Source organism: Bufo bufo, chromosome 4 (assembly GCF_905171765.1).
Source record: "Bufo bufo chromosome 4, aBufBuf1.1, whole genome shotgun sequence".
Lineage (NCBI taxonomy): Eukaryota > Metazoa > Chordata > Amphibia > Anura > Bufonidae > Bufo > Bufo bufo.
The window spans coordinates 108,524,718-108,547,137 of NC_053392.1; the positions used below are offsets into that span (position 1 = coordinate 108,524,718).

The window sequence follows — 22,420 nt, forward strand, 5'->3', positions numbered from 1 at the left end:
TATTAGGGTCCAGGTGCAACTACAACCGCTGTATCCCCTATATATATACTGACCTGTTGGAGTCTGCAAGGCTTAGAGCTGTCACCAGGTCAGTAATTCACTAGTCCAGCCAGTGTTCCCATCAGTTCCATAGATTCGGAATGGAGTGGAACTACATGTTTGACCATAGATCTATTCAAATGCTTCTTCACTGCGATTGTGCAAGGCCCCCACCCTGCACCCCTTGTTACTAGTGACTGCTGAAGTCCCAGTGGTGAGGTCCAATCAAACCTAAATCTCCTATCCTGGGGATAAGTAATAAATGTCAATTTTATGTAAGCCAATTTAGCTGTTTCTTGTCAATTTTAATGGGGTTATCCCTATAATGCCCCCGGCAGTGTAAGGAGGAAGGGGGGGTGATGGTGGTGCAGCCAATAGCAGGTCATACGGGTGATGCTAGGGAGGCTCGTCCCTGTCGCGGCCTTCTATTGGCTGCCCACCCACCCATTGCTGGATGTTTTGATCCGCGCAATGGGGAGATGCATTGGCAGCTATGTGGGCCGCACATTTAGCCTTTAGCTGAGGTGTTACGCATTTACACACTGTTTCCTACGAAGTTTCCTTATAGTTCCAATTGCAAAAACACATGCATACTTAGCCTCCAGCCTTTCTCTAAAAGGTATTTAGACTTAAAAGATAAAGCCAAAAGCATAAATAGCTTCCTATCAGCCCATCTGTAACCTACGTATTGTTTTATGATCAGTTGTTGTAGTTTGACATAGTAGACTATAGTTTTCTGAAAATAAATTATGCCATCCAAAAGAAAGATAAAAGATGTTCTCCACTAAGGTTTAGGTCCTAGTATACTTTTGTGCCCCTTCCATGAATTCAGAGACAGTTCTGCTTTGAGTATAAGACACTAAGAGTGCGGCCACACGGTCAAGTATTATTGTGCAGTTTTGAAATTCAAAAAAGAGAAGTCGTATCTGGCCTTTTATGATCCACTCCTGATTTTGGCATCCAAAACTGCATGCAGAAACCTGATTGTGTAGCCATAGCTTAATTTTAGGCAGGGTATCTCATCAATTAAACTCAGCTTTTTGAAGAAATGTCCTCAGGTCTGATGAACCAAAAATAGCACTGTTGTGCTAAAATAACCTTTGTTATCTATGGCAGCGGTCCCCAACCGCCGGGCCGCGGCCCAGGACCGGGCCGTGGATGAGACTATGCCGGGCCGCAGAGGAACGCAGAGGAACTGGAAGCGCACGCGCGCCCGACGCAAAAAAAAAAAAAAAAAATGTAAGTCAGTGGAGAAGGAGGGAGGGACGGAGGCTTGGGGATCCCTCCCTCCCATGACGCGGCCGCCGCAGAGCCCAATACAATGAGCTGGCTCTGAGGCGCCGCACCACTGCCCCCAATGAATAGGTCTATTAAAGTAGGGGGAGGGCTTACCGCTACGTACCGAACGGCAGCTTCTTCTTCCTGGTCTGTCTTCCCTAACAGTGCGCGCGCTCTTCTCCCGCCCGTTTATTACACTAGTGTGAATGCGGCCAGTACAGTGTATCCGACAGCGCAGCGACACGAGACCACGCTGTGTCAGGTGTGCTGGAGACATTGGGGGGTGCCCTGGCTGCTGGTGGTGCGGTTTTTGGGGGGGTGAGCGCGGGACCCTCGTTCAATAATAGACTTGCCTGGATGTGGGACTGGCAATGTGAAGCCGCCCTGTAACCATGAGGGCGCCTGTGGCCGCGTCACTTGTGCTTTTCTCACAGTGTCTGTTAAAAATGAAAGTGGTAACCCAGTTGCTACAGTCAACGCCAGATGTGAACAGAAAAACGTGCTGCAAAAACCCCATGATTTAAATGCAGATTTGACATGGTTTTAAAATCAACCCACAGGTCAATTTCTGTGTGGACCCCAACCCCATCCCAAATTCCTGATTTTGGCTGAGGTTTGGTGTACTGCAGATTTCCCCTCCACACACAAATCCTTTGCTAGGGCCACATGCACATGGTGCGTACTGCAGTTATTTTGCGCATCAGTTAGGCCTCATTCACATGTCAGTTTCAGTGTGCAGTGTCCCACTCGGTGAAGGTCGTGGGCACTTCAAACTGTTGTATATGCCAATCTAAGGGTACTGTCACACTAGCGTTGTTTGAATCCAGCGGGAAATTCCATCGCCGGAACTGCCCGCCGATCTGGAAAAACGTGTGAAAACGGATTACATTTGAATCCTGATCAGGATTCTGATCACAATGAAAAAATGCATTGGAAAAAACAGATCCGCCATTTTTCGGGTTTAACATGCAAAAGTGGGATCACACGGCACTAATGCAAGTCAATGGTGAAAATGCCGGATCCGGCGTTTAATCAAAGTGTTCCGGATTTTTGGCCGGAGGTAAAAATACAGCATACTACAGTTTTCTGAAAAGCCTGATCAGTAAAAAAGACTGAACTGGATGCATCCTGAACGGATTGCTCTCCATTCAGAATGCATGGGGATAAAACTGATCAGTTCTTTTCTGGATTTGAGCCCCTAGGACGGATTCTATGCCGGAAAGAAAAACGCTAGTGTGAAAGTACCCTTATCTTTTGCCTGATCAGTCAAAAAGACTAAACTGAAGACATCCTGATGCATCCTGAACGGATTACTCTGCATTCAGAATGCATGGGGATAAAACTGATCTGTTCTTTTCCGCCATAGAGTTCCGTCCTAGGGGCTCAATGCCGGTGTTCTGCCACTTTTCTATACCCGGACAAAAGTCTATACCCAGAAGTGATGTAGCTGCATCGGAAGTCACGTGGACGCGTTGGAATCAGCTGGAGGAAGGGGTGTGCGCGCTGCGCAAGTGCATTCGGCTAAACTAAGTATAGTAATCTGGCAGAACGCCGCGAGCCCGTAATCTACATTAATTTGTACCCTCATGGGCTCGCTTCTCTCGCCACGCATCAGGCTCGGCCTCGCTGTGCTCGGCATTTGCTAAAGCGATCTCTATGCCGCCATTGATAGTAAAGAAATGGAGGGCTGGGAAAATGCAGGGGCGTTCTGCCAGATTGACATACTTTAGCCGAATGCGCTTGCGCAGCGCGCACACCCCCTCCTCCAGCTGATTCCAACGCGTCCACGTGACTTCCGGTGCAGCTACATCACTTCCGGGTATAGACTTTTGTCCGGGTAAAAGTGGCAGAACACCGGCATTGAGCCCCTAGGACGGAACTCTATGCCGGAAAAGAAAAACGCAAGTGTGAAAGTACCCTAATGCGGCGGTCCCCTACCGCCGGGCCGCGACCCAGGACCGGCCCGGCGGTCAGAATAAAACTAGAACATGTCCTGTTTACTGCACATAGGGTGGCGGAGCTGGATCGGTGGCATAGCCGTGCGAGGTGAGCCAGGACAGGAGAGGGAGTAGTCCCGTCTGGGAGGCAGAGGAAGAAAGAAGAGCCTGCCTGAAGATACTGAGTGCCGTCCCGCGTGCCTGCTAAGTTAGGTGAGGGTGGTGGTGTCATCATGACCAACTGCTGCTCCCTATTGTGAAGTTGACCGCGTGCCCCCAGACTGCTGCTCTGTCCCCATTGACTATAATGAGGGCAGAGTTCCAGCGAGGCACGGCAAAAGGCTGTCAGAATAAAACTAGAACATGTCCCGTTTACTGCACATAGGGTGGCGGAGCTGGAGCGGTGGCATAGCCGTGCGAGGTGAGCCAGGACAGGAGAGGGAGTAGTCCCGTCTGGGAGGCAGAGGAAGAAAGAAGAGCCTGCCTGAAGATACTGAGTGCCGTCCCGCGTGCCTGCTAAGTTAGGTGAGGGTGGTGGTGTCATCATGACCAACTGCTGCTCCCTATTGTGAAGTTGACCGCGTGCCCCCAGACTGCTGCTCTGTCCCCATTGACTATAATGAGGGCAGAGTTCCAGCGAGGCACGGCAAAAGGCTGTCAGAATAAAACTAGAACATGTCCCGTTTAAACTTTACTGCACATAGGGTGGCGGAGCTGGAGCGGTGGCATAGCCGTGCGAGGTGAGCCAGGACAGGAGAGGGAGTAGTCCCGTCTGGGAGGCAGAGGAAGAAAGAAGAGCCTGCCTGAAGATACTGAGTGCCGTCCCTCGTGCCTGCTAAGTTAGGTGAGGGTGGTGGTGTCATCATGGCCAATAATAAGCTCTAAGTAGCCAGATACAAAGGGCCACAGAACATCCAGCATTCAGGCAAACTGCATTAAACAGCATGCAAGTGAAGCTTATTGTCTGCATCCCTGGTGGAGTAAGGCAGTCACAGGGTTAATACATAAATATATATATATATATATATTCTTTTTTTCCAAATAAATGTAACGCAGCACTCCTTCTTAGATAAAAAGTGAAAAAATACAAAATTTATTCAACACATGTTGATACAAGTAACGTTTCAGCTCTCTCACAGAGCCATTATTATCCCCAGGACTGTGACTGTGACGAGGGGACATCCTCTGCGTTTGGAGGAAAGAAGGTTTGTACACAAACATAGAAAAGGGTTCTTTACGGTAAGAGCAGTGAGACTATGGAACTCTCTGCCTGAGGAGGTGGTGATGGTGAGTACAATAAAGGAATTCAAGAGGGGCCTGGATGTATTTCTGGAGTGTAATAATATTACAGGCTATAGCTACTAGAGAGGGGTCGTTGATCCAGGGAGTTATTCTGATTGCCTGATTGGAGTCGGGAAGGAATTTTTTATTCCCCTAAAGTGAGGAAAATTGGCTTCTACCTCACAGGGTTTTTTTGCCTTCCTCTGGATCAACTTGTAGGATGACAGGCCGAACTGGATGGACAAATGTCTTTTTTCGGCCTTATGTACTATGTTACTATGTATTATCAAGCCAAGTGATAATGGCTCTGTGAGAGAGCTGAAGCGTTACTTGCATCAACATGTGTTGAATAAATTTGGTATTTTTTCCCAATTTTTTCCAAATTTTTCCAAATTTAATCTAAGGATTGCTGCGTTACATTTATTTGGATTGTGTTTGGACCCCAGGACCCAGGGGAAAACGCTGGCACCTTAATCATTTGCATCACTTGAAGTGAGGAGTGCTGCCCTGCCATCTTTTTGATATATATATATATTGCAAAAATCCACAGCACTCCTTAAAAGTGAAAAAATGTGCTATTTATTCACACATGTCATACAGCAACGTTTCGGTTCTCTCTCAGAACCTTTTTCAAGCCTTCAACACTTGGCTTGAAAAAGGTTCTGAGAGAGAACCGAAACGTTGCTGTATGACATGTGTGAATAAATAGCACATTTTTTCACTTTTAAGGAGTGCTGTGGATTTTTGCAATTTGTCTAACACCCAGAATTGAGGGGTTACCGCTGGCACCCACTTTACAGTTGGCAAAGGAGTTCTGTCCTACTTTTGATGTGTGATTTATATATATATATATATATATATATATATATATATATATATATATATATAATAGCCTCTAGGGAAGTACAGGTGTTAGTGTTAGCATCCTGGGTGATCAAAAGCATTGAAAGGGCTAATATCAGTTTTCCTGGTGGTCCTGCTTGTATCTGTGACCCTGCTAGCTATACCACTATGCTGTATTAATACGGCGCAGTTTAATTGCATTTTGCAGTAACATATTGCATTGATTCGCTTCCTTAAGTTAAGACACCCCATGTTCACATTATAGGGCACCTGAATACGTGAGAGGACGTCCCTGACCAGAGTGAATCAGCAGGACCTTCATGTGAGCAGCTACAACATCTGGGCTGGCAGTACGGTGCCAGAAAACCAGCAATAGTCCTTCAAAATCCGTGACTCCAGGTGCCTAGCTGAGACCCTATAAGTAGACGTTATAATACAGTAGTACGCAGTACACATATAAAGTACCTGCACCCCTTCTCAGCTCAGTTATATTACCCCACTGTATAATGTACCCTACTCCTCAGTTATATAACTGAGGAGTATCAGGGTACATTATACAGTGGTAATATAACTGAGGGATATCATGGGACATTATACTGGGGTTAATATAGCTGAGGGGTATCAGGGTACATTATACAGTGGTAATATAACTGAGGGATATCATGGGACATTATACTGGGGTTAATATAGCTGAGGGGTATCAGGGGACATTATACAGTCATAATATATAACTTATATATTACCCCTGTATAATGTCCCTGATAGCCCTCAGTTATATTAGCCCTGTAAAATGTCCCCTGATACTCCTCAGCTATATCACCCCTTGTATAATTTACCCTGATACCCCCTCAGTTATTTTACCACTGTATAATGTACCCTGATACCCCTCAGTTATATTACCCCCTGTATATGTATAATGTCCCCTGATACCCCTCCTCAGTTATAATACGCCCTGTAATATACCCTGATAGTCCTTAGTTATAGACAGAGCATTTCTTCTGCTCACACAGGTTAAATAAAATAGTCTGTTCTATAAGCACCACATTATTTTCTGTCCGCCGCCACAAAACAATATGGAAGTGCCCATCCCGAGACCAGGCTCTGGATCCGCCACTGTCCAGTCCCCAGCCATTAGTGATCTGAAAAGCGCAGGTACCCACACACTGTCCCACAGATGGGGTCACCTATTATTAATCTGAGGTACATGGTGTTATTACATTAGTACCCCCATGTACCTCAGATTAAAAGTAAGTGGCCTCTAATCACCTCATCAAATAATGGGCAACATTGGGTTAACCATTAATGTGAGGTACACATAATGAGGTTACTTAGTGTTAATGTGAGGCACATGCAGGTCCAACTTGATAAAGCAATGTGCCTCATATTAACAGCAAGTTACTCCAGCATGTACCTGATGCCATTAACCCCATGTTGTCCATTATGTTAAGCGGGGTACTACTTGACGAGGTTGCTATTAATATGTGGCACATGGTTTCATTAATTTAGACTCCATGTGTCTCACATTAATAGCCAGTAACCTTATCATACTGTAGTACCAACACCAACCCACACATTAACCCCATGCTGCTCAATGTCCATTATGTCAGGAAGTACTTGCTGGTGTTACTATTAATATGAGGCTTTATCCATTTAGACCTCTATTTGCTTCACATTAATAGTAAGTGACCCCATCAAGTACATCCTCGCATAATGGTCAATTGATACTTTGCAAAAAGTAAAAATAAAAAAATACTCACGTTTATCCCATGCAACGTGGTTAACGTGTGAGTATTTTTTATTTTTTTTGCATGTTAAATTGGTGTTGTAATACTTTTTTTGGTATCAAACTCAAAATTCTGGTATTAGAGAAGACTTCATCCCTGCTCAGTGGCCGTTGTATTCGCTCTAGTCTAGCTGAGATGCCGTACAATTGCTGGAGACCTCTTCAAAGCCAGTGAGAAGATGAGCTGTTCTTGCAAGAATGACCTAGTCTCGCAAGAACAGCTCATCTTCTCCCTGGCTGTGAAGAGTTCCGCAGCAATTGTACGGTGTCTCAGCTAGAGCGAATTCAACATCCACTGAAAAGGGATGAAGTATCTTCCTCCCTGAACCTAGAATTACAGATTTTTCAATATACGGCGCTGCCTATACCTATACTATGCTACATGCCAATCACAGCTTGACAAAGGGCGTATTCACTGTTGCCCAAAATGTTACAGCAGTATGTGAATATCCATATGTGGTGGTTCTCCAATAAAATAAATTCTTAATTGCAGGATTTATTAGGGCCATGCGACAAATAGGAGAACAAGAATAGTGCAGTTGAACTTGTGTATAAGTCAAGTGAATACATACTAGGCACGAAAAAGAAACAGCTATATTCAGGGGAAGATTAGTAACAAGTGGACAGAATTTAATTTCTCACTTGTGCACTCCACGCACAGATAAAATAAAGCCACAAGCTATTAACCCTTGTAAAATGAGTAAAAAGCAAACATTGCTGCAGAGTTTCTTTAAAAAGGGAGAAAGATCCAATGATGAGACAGCAGATAAGACAGCAGATGAGACAGCAGATAAGACAGCAGATGAGACAGCAGCAAAAAAAAAAGAAAGCTGCATTTAAAAGAAAATACCAAGAGTCCTACTTAAATTACGGGTTCATCGCAACAGGTGATTCACATGCCCCAAACCCGCTGTGTGTAATATGTGGCGAACGACTATCCAACGAGGCCATGAAGCCTTCAAAACTCCTTCGCCACTTAGAGACCAAGCACCCTGCATCAAAAGACAAGGCTTTGAAGTTTTTTGAAAGAAAAAAACATGAATATGAAGGACAGAAGCAATTACTGAAGACCACCTCATCATCAAATGTGTCTGCACTGAAAGCATCATTCTTAGTGGCTAACCGCATTGCCAAGGCTAAGAAGCCCTTTACTATTGGTAAAGAGTTGATCCTGCCTGCCGCTAAGGACATCTGCCGTGAGCTTTTAGGAGAGGCTGCAGTTAAAAAGATAGCACAGGTTCCTCTTTCGGCTAGCACCATAACTAGACGAATTGATGAAATAGCAGAGGACATTGAGGTACAATTGTTAGAGAGGATTAATGAGTCACCGTGGTACGCAATTCAAGTTGATGAGTCTACTGACGTTGACAACAAGGCAATAATGCTTGTCTTTGTGCGATATATATTTCAGGAGGATGTGCATGAGGATATGTTATGTGCATTATTGTTGACAACCAACACCACAGCTGCTGAGCTATTCAAGTCTTTGGATGATTACATAACAGGAAAACTAAACTGTTCATTTTGTGTCGGTGTATGCACAGATGGAGCCGCTGCCATGACTGGACGGCTTTCTGGTTTAACTACTCGGGTCAAGGAGTGTCATGGTCTTACCTGCTTGCTGCTCTCCTTCGTTTGACATGTGCTGGCGGCCATCTTGGTTTCTGGGTTTCTTGTAGCCTTCCACCCTGCGGCTCCTCCTTCACCTGGGAGGAGCTGGATGCCTAGCTCATATATATAGGAGGTCTGTGGCTTCAGTTCCTTGCTTGGTCCTCTTGTGTTCACATGCTTCTAAGACTGCTGCTGCTTCTGGTTCCTGATCCTGGCTTCGTCTGACTACCCTGCTGGTTCCTGATCCTGGCTTCGTCTGACTACCCTGCTGGTTCCTGATCCTGGCTTCGTCTGACTACCCTGCTGGTTCCTGATCCTGGCTTCGTCTGACTACCCTTCTGGTTCCTGACCTCTGGCTTCGCAAAGACTCTGCTCGGTTTCACCATCCGTTTGGACTTTTGCTTTACAGCTTTATTTTCAATAAAGCTTTCTTATTTTCACTTATCCCTTGTTGTACGTCTGGTTCATGGTTCCGTGACATTAGGACCAAGCCATGAATTCTGACGGTACAGGGCCATCCTCGCTACCCACGCTGGTTGCCAGACTTGATCACCTGTTGGGTCGGTTCGCTGTGGCGTTGCAAACCCTGCTTGAACGCACGGCTCATTTCGCTCCCGTTGCCGATGGGTCGGTTGTCGCTCCTGGGCTCGCTCCTACTGCCGCTCCGGTTGTTGCGCCAGAGTCTACCCCGACACCTGTTGTTGCGCCTGCGGTGTTTCGGGGTATGACCGGTTCTGCCCCTCTTCCACAGCGCTTTGGGGGAGAGCCAACTCAGTGCCGAGGTTTCCTTAACCAGGTGGGCATTTATTTTGAGTTGCTGCCACATGCCTTTCCTACTGAGAGATCAAAGGTGGGCTTCTTGATCTCGCTGCTCTCGGACAAGGCCTGGGCCTGGGCCAGCCCTTTATGGGAGAACAACAATCCGGTGGTTGCCGAGTTTTCCGGTTTTGTTGCTTCTCTTCGGAAGGTATTCGATGTGCCGGCTCGTGCTGCCTCTGCTGCGAAGCTCCTTATGTCCATCAGACAGGGTTCACGATCCGTAGCTGAATACGCCATTGAGTTTCGTACCCTGGCAGCAGAGGTGGGCTGGAATAATGAGGCTCTGGTCGCTGCTTTCTCTCATGGTCTCTCGGATGCCTTGAAGGATGAGGTTGCAGCTAAGGACCTACCAGTTGAGCTCGAGTCTCTTATTTCTTTCCTGATTTTGATTGACACCAGACTCAGGGAGAGACCTTCCTTTAAGGAGAACCTGCGGAGGTCTTCTAACAGATTGGTGCCTACGTTTGCTGTCCCACCCGTGCCTCCCTCTCCTCCCACGCCTCCTGGGGATGACTTGTCTGGGGGTGAACCCATGCAGCTGGGGTTTTCTCGCCTGTCCGAGGGGGAGAGGGCACTCCGGAGACGCGAGGGCCGATGCATGTACTGTGGTCTCGGTGGGCATTTTCGGTTGGCATGTCCGAACCGTCCGGGAAACGCTCGTACCCTGAGATCCTGTCGGGGGCAGATCTTGGGTGGAGTCTCCTCGTCCCCGGTTTCCCGTGTTGACAAACCACTGATCACTGTTGTCCTCTCCTGGGTCGGGGGCTCGGTGACGACCCAGGCGTTGGTGGACTCTGGTGCTGGTGGTTTGTTCATTGATAGTGTGTTCGCTGCCGCCAATTCCATTCCTCTGCAGGCTCGAGGTTCCCCACTGGCTCTTGAGGCGATAGACGGCAGACCCCTTCTGCCGCCACACGTGACTCATGAGACCCTTCCAGTGGGGATAGCCATTGGTGCCGTTCACAGAGAGTCGGTCTGCCTCCAGGTTATTTCGTCTCCACACTACTCGGTGGTCTTGGGGTACCCCTGGCTCCAGAAGCATAATCCGACTTTCGATTGGAGATCGGTCGAGATCCTCTCGTGGTCACCGCAGTGTGGGGCTAGTTGCATCCATGGGTCTGTCAAGTTGCTGTGTACTTCCTCGGACTCTCTGTTGCCTCCTGAATACGAGGAGTACCGGGATGTATTCGATAAGGTGCGCGCGGTTGCCCTACCTCCGCACCGCCCATACGATTGTGCCATAGAGTTACAATCTGGTGCCGTTCCTCCTCGTGGCAAAGTCTATCCACTGTCGGTAGCGGAGAATGAGGCCATGGAGGAGTACGTGAGGGAGGCGCTTTCACGCAGGACACATTCGCAAATCTTCGTCCCCGGCAGGGGCTGGATTTTTCTTTGTGAAAAAGAAGGGCGGTGAGTTGAGGCCTTGCATCGATTACAGGGGTCTCAATCGCATCACGATCAAGAACGCTTACCCGATACCCTTGATTTCCGAGCTGTTCGATCGCCTTAAAGGGGCCACGGTCTTTACCAAACTCGACCTGAGGGCGGCATATAACCTGGTAAGGATCAAGGCGGGCGATGAGTGGAAGACCGCGTTTAACACCAGGACCGGTCATTACGAATCCTTGGTTATGCCCTTTGGGTTGTGCAATGCGCCCGCAGTCTTTCAGGAATTCATCAACAATGTTTTCCGTGACCTGTTGCAGCAGTGTGTGGTAGTCTATTTGGATGACATCTTGGTATATTCTGAATCCATGGAGGCCCACATTCTGGATGTCAGACGAGTGTTGCAACGGTTACGAGAGAAGAAGCTGTTCGGTAAGCTTGAGAAATGCGAATTTCACCGATCCCAGGTAACCTTCTTAGGTTACATCATTTCCGCTGAGGGGTTCTCCATGGATCCTGAGAAGGTTTCGGCTGTCTTACAGTGGCCCCAGCCCAGTGGTCTTCGTTCCCTGCAGCGCTTTTTGGGCTTCGCCAATTATTATCAGAAGTTCATCAGGGACTTTTCCATGCTGGCCAAGCCTCTCACGGATCTGACCAGGAAGGGCAGTAATTCCCAGGTCTGGCCGCTCGAGGCCATCCGAGCTTTTGAGGCCCTAAAGTCCGCCTTTGTGTCGGCTCCGATTCTGTCGCATCCCAACCCTGGGTTGCCCTTTGTCCTCGAGGTGGACGCGTCTGAGACGGGAGTAGGCGCCCTTCTGTCTCAGCGTAGAACACGAGAGGGTCCTCTGCTTCCTTGTGGGTTTTACTCCCGGAAACTGTCTTCCGCGGAGTGCAACTATCAGATTGGTGACAGGGAGTTATTGGCCATCGTGCAGGCCCTTAAAGAATGGAGGCACTTGCTCGAGGGTTCGGTGGTTCCGGTTCTCATCCTGACGGACCACAAGAATCTGACCTACCTTTCTGAGGCCAAGAGATTGACACCACGTCAGGCCAGATGGGCTCTGTTCTTGTCACGTTTTAATTACGTGGTCTCCTACCTACCCGGTTCCAAGAACATCAGGGCGGATGCCTTATCACGGCAGTACTCCGAGCTGTCCAGGGAGGAGTCGATTCCGACTTCGGTCATACCTCCGAATCAGATCCTGGCCGCCATTCGCACCAGCCTGACCTCTCCCCTGGGTGAGCAGATTTTGGCGGCTCAATCTGGTGCTCCCTCTGGGAGACCCAACGGCAGATGTTTTGTGCCTGAGGAGTTGCGCACTCGGTTGTTGCGAACCTACCATAACTCCAAGACCGCGGGGCATCCTGGAAAGAATCAGCTGTCCTGGGCTGTTTCACGTCTGTTCTGGTGGCCTTCCCTACGTTCCGACATCGCCGCATATGTAGCGGCATGCTCCGTTTGTGCCCAGAGTAAGTCCCCTCGGCACCTTCCGTTGGGCCTTCTGCAACCCATAGCCACCGGGGAGCGCCCATGGTCACACCTGGGGATGGATTTCATTGTGGACCTCCCTGCATCCCGAGGCCATACGGTCATTCTCATGATTGTGGATCGGTTTTCCAAAATGTGCCACTGTGTTCCTCTCAAGAAGTTACCCTCTGCACAAGAGTTGGCCACGATTTTTGCCAGGGAGGTCTTCCGGTTGCACGGTTTGCCTAAGGAGATTGTGTCGGATCGGGGGAGTCAGTTTGTGTCCAGGTTCTGGCGCGCCTTTTGCTCCCAGTTGGGGATTCATCTCTCCTTCTCCTCGGCCTACCACCCTCAGTCCAATGGGGCCGCAGAACGATCCAATCAGGCCTTGGAGCAATTCCTTCGTTGCTATGTCTCCGATCACCAAGACAATTGGGTTGACCTCCTGCCTTGGGCTGAGTTTGCCAGGAACACGGCGGTGAACTCTTCCTCTGGGACGTCTCCCTTCATGGCCAATTATGGGTTCCAACCTGCCGTGTTACCGGAGGTATTCTCTCCCCAGGATATTCCGGCTGTGGAGGATCACCTTTCCGTCCTACGTGCTTCTTGGGTACAGATCCAGAAGTCCCTTGAGGTCTCTGCGCAGCGCCAGAGACTCCAGGCTGATCGCAGACGAGCGCCTGCTCCTTCCTACCAGGTCGGAGACCGTGTATGGTTGTCCACCCGCAACCTCAACCTTCGAGTGCCCACTCCCAAGCTGGCGCCTCGCTTTGTTGGTCCCTTCCGAGTGCTTCGCAGGGTAAACCCGGTAGCCTATGCCCTTGCGCTTCCTCCTGGCATGCGGATCTCCAACGTGTTTCATGTCTCCCTGTTGAAGCCACTGGTGTGTAATCGTTTCACTTCCTCGGTTCCTCGGCCTCGTCCGGTCCAAGTGGGCAATCGTGAGGAATATGAGGTGAGCAATATCCTGGACTCACGCCTGGTCCGCGGTCGGTTGCAGTTTTTGGTCCATTGGCGTGGTTATGGTCCAGAGGAGCGTTCCTGGGTTCCCTCCGCAGATGTCCATGCTCCTGCCTTGCTCCGAGCCTTCCACGCACGCTTCCCTCAGAAACCGTTTTGTGCTCCGCGGAGGAGGGGCCCTTGAGGAGGAGGTACTGTCATGGTCTTACCTGCTTGCTGCTATCCTTCGTTTGACATGTGCTGGCGGCCATCTTGGTTTCTGGGTTTCTTGTAGCCTTCCACCCTGCGGCTCCTCCTTCCCCTGGGAGGAGCTGGATGCCTAGCTCATATATATAGGAGGTCTGTGGCTTCAGTTCCTTGCTTGGTCCTCTTGTGTTCACATGCTTCTAAGACTGCTGCTGCTTCTGGTTCCTGATCCTGGCTTCGTCTGACTACCCTGCTGGTTCCTGATCCTGGCTTCGTCTGACTACCCTGCTGGTTCCTGATCCTGGCTTCGTCTGACTACCCTGCTGGTTCCTGATCCTGGCTTCGTCTGACTACCCTTCTGGTTCCTGACCTCTGGCTTCGCAAAGACTCTGCTCGGTTTCACCATCCGTTTGGACTTTTGCTTTACAGCTTTATTTTCAATAAAGCCTTCTTATTTTCACTTATCTCTTGTTGTACGTCTGGTTCATGGTTCCGTGACAAGGAGGTTGCGCCTGAATGTGAGTCTACGCACTGTGTCATCCATAGAGAAATGCTGACTAGCCGAAAAATGTCACCCGAACTTGACAGCGTTTTGAAAGATGTGATTAAAGTAATAAATTACATCAAAGTACATGCCCTTAACTCTCGTCTGTTCGAGCAGCTCTGTGAGGAGATGGACACTGAGCACAAACGTCTTTTGTTACATACAGAAGTGAGGTGGCTTTCTAGAGGTAGATCTCTGGCAAGAGTTTTTGAGTTACGAGAGCCGCTTCAAAGATTTCTTTTAGAAAAAGAATCACCACTTGCTGCACATTTCAGTAGTAAAGAGTGGGTTTTAAAACTTGCTTACTTGTGTGACATATTCAACTTGCTCAATGACCTCAATCTGTCACTTCAGGGGAGAATGACAACTGTCTTCAAGTTGGCAGATAAAGTGGCTGCATTCAAAGCGAAACTGGAATTGTGGGGACGGCGAGTCAAAATAGGGATATTTGACATGTTTCTAACATTAGCAGGGATTTTGGAAGAGACCGAGCCTGTACCTTCATTCTCCCAATTGCTGCACGCTCACCTATCTCAGCTTTTAAAAGAGTTTGAGCGTTATTTTCCAACCACACAAGACCCTCGAACTAGGAAGGAATGGATCCGTGACCCATTTGTGAACAAGCCTGGTGAGGCAACCTTGTCCGTGATAGAAGAAGACCCACTGCTTGAGATTGCAAATGATGGCGGCCTGAAAAGTATGTTTGAGACGTCAAATCTCGCAACGTTCTGGATTAAAGTCAAGTTAGAACATCCTGAGATCTCCACAAAAGCGCTGAAGACTCTGCTGCCATTTCCAACATCCTATCTTTGTGAAGCAGGGTTTTCTGCAGTAACAGCAACCCAAACAAGATTACGGAGTAGACTGGACATAAGGAACACACTTCGGGTGTCATTGTCGCCCATCACCCCTAGATGGAACTGTCTTGTTGCACGGAAGCAAGCCCAGTGCTCCCACTGATTCAGCATTATGGTGAGTTGAGTCACATTTAAATAATAAGTGTATTCGTTACATAGTGTTATATATTTTAACATGCACCTTGTGTTTTGTCATGCACGTGATTTAGTCAACCCCGCCCACCCCTAAGCCACGCCCATCCCTAAGCCACACCCATCCCTAAGCCCCGCCCCAGAACCCACCCGGTCCCCGGGAAAATTGACTTGTATGAAACTGGTCCTTGGTGCAAAAAAGGTTGGGGACCACTGATCTATGGAGCAAAATATGGGGAGGCTGTTAAGCCAAAGAACACTATCCTAATTGTGAAGCACAGGCATGAGTACATCATGTTGTGGGTGTGCTTTGCTGCATAGATGCCATTGTGAGGTAGGAAAATTATGTGGAGATATTGAAGCAATATCTGAACATCAGCCAGAAAGTTGATTGTCAATGACCCCAAGTAGGGATGAGCGAATCAACTTTGGATGAAACATTCGAAGTCGATTTGCATAAAACTTTGTTCCAATACTGTACGAGCAGGAGCTCCGTACAGTATTAGAATGTATTGGCTCCGATAAGCCGAAGTTACTGCTTCGCAAATTCTCATGAGACTTTGGGTAATAACTTCATAAATTAATTTCTACTGTAAAAAAGCATTTCCCAAACTCGGGTTCGGTTCCAGGGTACCACTTAAAACTGAACCTGAGTTCGGAAAATCGTTTTTTACAGTACAAATTAATTTATGAAGTTATTACCCGAAGTCTCGCGAGACTTCGCGAAGCAATAACTTCAGCTTATCGTAGCCAATACATTCTAATACTGTACGGAGCTCCTGCTCCTTACAGTATTGGAACAAAGTTTTATGCGATTTGACTTTGGATGTTCTATCATCCCTAACCCCAAGCATAGTTTAAAGGAGTTGTGCAGTGGGTTAAAAATGATGATCTATCCTCAGGATAGGTCATCTGTATATAGCACTCCAGAGTGGCACTACCATTCCTACACCCTGCTACTGTCTCTAATGGCTAAGCACTAATGTCATCTATGTATTCATTCCAGGTCCTCCTATACTGTGCATTCATAACATTGCTATGTTCATGTAATGTGTCTGGTTCACCAGGAGGTGGCAGTGGATATGGCAGAGAGACCTTTAGATAGAACGGAACTTACCATTACATTCTGCCCCTTTTGAGCAGATGTGGGCTAGTCCTAGATTCCTACCAAGGAAAAGGTTGTATGAAGTGTTTAGTCATTCTTAGTGCTAGTCTAGTGTTGGAAGCAGACAAGTAAAGATGGAGTAGTGAGGGGGAGGTTCCCCTCTGGCAACAGGTTTCTCCCAGGGACGCAGTTCATAGTGCACCATGACTGCTTACAGTAGTCCAGTAATCAGACAGAAGCCGAGTTTAGTACAACAGAGACATAAAGCAGAATATGCAAGTTAACCTGCCAGTTTACCCCAAAACCTGCTGGAACTAAGAGAAAGACCGAATATTGTCTGGATGCAAGTTTATTCAAGTAAAGCTGTTGAAATTTCACCAAGTCTGGACTCGACTTATTCTCACCCTTCTCCAAATCCCCCCTTTATTTCTTTAGAGCCTAGCTCTGGGGATCGATGGTATCCAGGTAGGTGTCACGGTCCCTCCTCTGAGAGAGGTCAAAAGATTGGATAGACTTGCTGCACATGAGGCTATCTGACAGGTCTCTCTGTTTTTCTCTTTGTTTGTTGTTGTTTGGCAGGATCTCCCCTCTCCTCAGGTGCCGCTCGTTATCAGTGATGAGGCTCTATTTAGATCCGCCTTACACTGCTGATCATGCGGTTTATAGTTTCTGCTTGGAGTTGCTAGTGCTGTTTTGGATCTCCTGGTTCTCCATACATCTCTAAGCTAAGTACTTGTTGCCTTTGCTGTTTCTTATTATCTGGTGTGTATTGTTCCCAGGCCTCAGGGAGACGCAGGTTTCTTCATTCTGGAGGGAACCAGCTGTCTCATCCCCTGCTACCTATCCTAGGGCTCGTCAGTTTTAGCAGGGCTTTAGGTATCCGGCGTATGAGTATTTCCACCATCAGGATCTGCTCATACTGGCAGGAGTTAGGGAAAGGCCTAGGGATTACTAGAAGGTCACTATCCCCCTTCCTTAGCTTTTGAGGCCTAGATTGTTGTCTATTTGTTGTGGTGTGTATTTGGTGTTTTCCCTTCCACTTAACCTGTGACAGTAGGAGCACTGTGACACACACAGAGAATATTACAGGATGTTACTTTTGTGATTTGCCCCTATTGAATGCCTATAATACTTGCAGACCCCCTGATAAAAAATATTTTATTGCTGTTATCTCCAGTGAAACTCCGCCAGAGGGTGCGTGCCGGCTCAATATGGGTTAATCGGCCATCTTGGCCATGTCTGGCATATGTTGTTTTGACCCAACCAATGCGGGAAGTAAAGACTCTGCCCACCAGGATCCTCCCCCATTACCAGCCATTTCCAGCCACAGTGAGCTAAACAAGATGGCGCTTCAGCCACAACCCAACTGGGGAAAAATGATATGGGACAATGAGCCCGAAATTCAGGAGGTCCTTGCCGATATCCAGGCTGCCCTGGAGAAGTGGGCACCTGGTGGACTGTGAGTATCCACTGTACCGGTGGGGGTGACCGGAGCTTCTACTTCCCCACCCGGCATGTCTGTAACCCTGACTTGCCTGAACTCGGAGGTCTTGATCCCAGGCCTACCTCCACCACCCACCTAGGGTCCCAGGTGAAAACGTCCACATGTAGCTTCACCGTGGCAGAAGAGACCCCTCATAAGCTTCAGTAGTTCGAGCAGTGAGGGGGACTTCAGGTTCCTCCTCTAAGAGGTTCCTGATCTGCCATCAGAAAAAATCATGGTCAATCGGAGCAACTGCATGGACTGAGTCTGAAGGGTGAGAACTTGTTGGCCTGTTTGCTAGTTCTGTTGCCCAATTTTGTTCCTCACTCAGAGGGTCATGTTTTGTAAGGACTCCGCCCCAGCAAATAACTGTTTCCCATTTGTGCATGACATTGCTGTGATGTGTAAATCTGTACTACCTCGTAGTGGGAGCCCTCCCCCACTCTGTGTTTTGCTAGCACCTTCCATCCACCTTCCACAGGTTGGGAGCCTTCCATATGCAGGGGCGTAGCTAAAGGCTCATGGGCCCTGGTCCAAGGATTCAGCTTGGGCCCCCCCTTCGCTCAGTGTTTTGTGGCTAGGGAAGCACATAGCCTTCATGCTGCCTGCTGCAAAAAATTTAAACAGTAGACCCCAACCCAACCCCCCCATGCCAAATTCTTGACCTAACCCCATGCACTTTCTATAATACTGGTATCTTCTTATGTGGCACAAGGGTCTTTGGGCCCCCTCAGGCTCCTGGGCCCAGTAGCGACTGCTACCTCTGCACCCCCTATAGCTACGCCCCTGTCCATATGTTAGTACTATTTTTTATTTTTTTTGCACTAACGTTTTATTGTTTTGCAACGTTCAAGCACTTTAGCCCATTGTATGGACTCTTTTTACGGGTACAACAATGTGATTCTTATGCACTTTTCAATGGACTTTTGGGTAAAAATAATGCACTGTTAGCTATATAGTTAACGACCCTTGCTTCTTTACTCATATGGACTGCCTCTGAGGACTCAAAAGTACTAATGGTCCCACTTTGCCTTTTGTTATTTCACAAAGGCTAGGTATTATATTGTATGATTTTCATATGCCCTTAACCTGTTCTCTTCACAGCTTTGGGAGAGGAAGGAGCCAGTATGTCCTGTGTCTTTGGGATCATGTGTTGTTGCTACTTATGGAGGACCAAGTGGTAGAGTCACAAATAGTCCCAACATCTTAAAGAGTAACCCCGCTGCCAATGATGTGTGAAGGGCTCGGCCCTTATGGGTGCTACGGAAGGTGGGCTGGTTCCTCCTCCTATTTCTAGGTGCCCTAAGGCACTGTGCACTGCCTTAGGGAAAATATGGAAAGCTACTATTTTTTGTCATCTAGGTGATGAAGTGTAAAGCATGATTAGACCTTGGTGCTGGGAAGGGATTATAGGATGAAGCCACCCTTCTATTTGCCTGCCATCATTGTATCGTGGAAGGATTACAGTACATGACACCCCCACGCTCCATATACATCTTTGGCCATGTCGTGGAGTAAATGATCACTTGGTGCAGTTGTCTGGTTCTCTGGAAAGAGAAAAGAAGACATCCTACTCAAAATGGCAGAAAAATGTAGGTAGCCATTGCTATTTCAGTTTGTGGATCATAATAGAAAGTAGTCTAAAGCAGCACTTTAATTCAAAGGGAACTCTGGAGCATACCCTAAGCACAAGCTGAGGGTGGCTTGGTTTTAAGTACAAGGGTATTTAGTACACCAGATTGGACCTACCAACCCCACACTCTGCTACTGTCTCTAATGGCTAACCACTAATGTAATTTATGTATTTATTCCAGGTCCTCCTATACTGTACATTCACAATATTGCTAGGAAACTGTTATGTTCATGTAATGTCCCTGGTTCACCAGATTGTGGCAGCAGATATGGCATAAAGACCTCTAGATAGAATGGAACTTACCATTCCATTCTCCCCCTTTTGGGCAGAAGCGGGCTAGTACTGCTTCCTACCAAGGTAAGGGTTACATTGTGCGTTTAGTCATTCTTAGTGCTAGTCTAGTGTTGGAAGCAGAGGAGTAAAGATGGAGCAGTAAAAGGAAGGTTCCCCATCCTGCAGCAGGAATCTTCCAGGGAAGCAGTTCAGAGAGCACCATGACTCCTTACAGATTAAGAGATGTAGTATTGCAAGGGGGTCCACAGTCAAAGGCACCCCTCTTCACAGATACCAGAACTTCTACAGAGTCCAGTAATTAGACAGAAGCCAAGTTTAGTACAACAGAGAGATAAAGCTGAATATCCAAGTTTGCCTGCCAGTTTACCCCAAAACCTGCTGGAACCAAGAGAAAGACCGAATATTGTCTGGATACAAGTTTATTCAAGTAAAGCTGTTGAAATTTCACCAAGTCTGGACTCGACTTATTCTCAACCTTCTCCTATTCTCCCCTTTATTTCTTCTGAGCCTAGCCCTGGCGATCAACGATATACAGGTAGGAGCACCGTGACACACACACACACAGAGACTATTAAGGCCACACCACACCACTTGGCAGTCCTATAAATCTGGGACATTATCCGCCCCGGGGGGCGGCACATTGCAAATAACAAATTGTCAGGGGTCCAACTCTTGGCACCCTTGCTGATCAAAATTACCTGCCTGTTATGTCCATTGTAGAAGTAGCTCAATGTTATTACAACTGCTCATGCCATTCATGTAAATTTTTGCAAACACCTAAACTATCAACAGAACCCTTTTTTCAACCCCTGCCTAAGCAAGCAACAATCATAATGTCTAATCACATTAAGCTTTACATGTGAGTAACCATATTGTGGAGTTTAGATCCTACTGTTAAAGAGAATATATCACCTACTGTATATTTTTAACTACACTCTTTAACAATGAAATTGCAACAACAATAATGACAATGCATAAGGTTATGCATATCAAAGATATGCAGATATTCAACTTTTCATGCATCTAATCTGTGGCATGTGGGAGAGCCAGATTGAAAGTTATTTAGCCACATGAGACTTCCAAAATTGGATTGAGTCATGTGGGATGATTGCACAATGCTTCCTGCTCATCAACATGTGATTTATTGCCAGCAAGACAATAATGGAGGCTGAAATGGAGGTCTATCCTCAAATGATAGTTGGAGATTGGTCTGGAGACCTTGCAGGCAACGCCATGAAGAGGCCTTCAGAAGGGAACATCACTCCGGTTCTGCTCTTGTGGTGTGGAGTGGCATAATGTATGGTAGCCAAACCCCTCTAGTCTTTATTAAAGGTACACTAACAGCTCAGTATTACATTGATTTGATTGTGGAACCAGTGGTATGGCCATTTCTCTAATGTGTCCCAGGAGCTTTTTTTCAATAGGAAAACATCAGTCCGGATGTTGCTCATGCCATGGGGTATGTCTGGGATATCATTGGTTAGGAATTGCAAAGGGAGCTGCCAGCAGCAGATCATCATGATTTGTGTGCCCAAGTGCATTCAGGTGGCAGAACATTCCGCAGACAACCATTAATAACCTCATTGATAGCATGCCAAGGTGTGCTAGTGCGTGTACTTCTGTGTGTGTGGTGCTCGTACTCGATTTCGAATAAATCTGGATATTTTGAATATTTTGTTTCCATTTTTTTATGATTTGCATGTCATTAACTTGTTTATCAATCCTGTGATTTCCATAATTCCAAGACTTTTTCTTCTTGGTGTTGCACTTTCAATGTTGAGGAGTGTTAAAACCATATACTAAAATGTATTAAATTTTTCTTAATCTGTTTTGATTTTCTGATTGTAGAGTTTTTAATTCTGTTTTCTGTACATGATTACAGTATGTGAGCTGCCATCTTGCATGCAATGCTTTAACAGTATTCAGAGATATACTTTTAGATACATGGACCTTACGAGCCTGAAGACAAGAGTTGACCCACTGACTTTTATGGAAAAGTGTGGTGGGCATGCTCTGTGACTTGTACAGAAGTCATCGTTAAAATGGAGGGGGGACAAGTACCTGTGACCTACAATGTTGAGAACTTGTGTTCTCTTTATAGATCATACCTTTCATTGTAAATGTAGCCATACACGTAAGAGCTAACCCATTCAAACTCACTGATTTTGGCAGGACAGTTTGACTATCTTACATATGAGGGTAAGCCAACTCTTCCCTTTCAGATAATTTTGGGGGAAGGAAAGATTGTGCGTGTTAAATTTCAACATATCTGATCTTTTGTTCTCATGAAAGATAAATGTCAGAGTTGTCCGGCAGTAGCTTACTCCCCTCTCCCTATTGTAAACTCATGCACACTCAGCCGAATCAAGTATGCAAGTGTATGTATATATATTTTTTTTATTTATGTTAAACATGAAAACATGATTTAAATGTTTTCAGGAGAAATCATGGGCATGAAACGAACCATATTTACCAATAAAAAAAAAAAAGTGCGTTCTCTTAATCCTGCTGCTAAAACTGTGCCAAAAGAGTGGTTCATTTTATATCATATAAAAATGTGCAAGAACAATTAGGGTACTTTCACACTTGCGGCAGAGTATTCTGTCAGGCAGTTCCGTTGCCGGTACTGCCTGCTGGATCCGGCAATCCTGACGCAAACTGATGGCATTTGTCAGATGTATCCGGATGCAGATCCGTCTGACAAATGCATTGCAATACCGGATCCGTCTCTCCAGTCTCATCAGGAAAATGGATCCGGTATTAATTTTATTTAGCATTTTT

The 22,420-nt window shown here is 46.9% G+C and overlaps 1 long non-coding RNA gene across 1 annotated transcript; it reads right to left on the minus strand.

The window, feature by feature from the left end:
- Positions 1-225: 225 nt before the first annotated feature.
- LOC120999964 lies at positions 226-15,869 on the minus strand. Its single transcript, XR_005778703.1, has 3 exons — positions 15,762-15,869; positions 15,385-15,388; positions 226-236 (listed from the first exon to the last, which is right to left on the minus strand). It is a non-coding gene; the product is annotated as an uncharacterized LOC120999964 (long non-coding RNA).
- Positions 15,870-22,420: the final 6,551 nt, after the last annotated feature.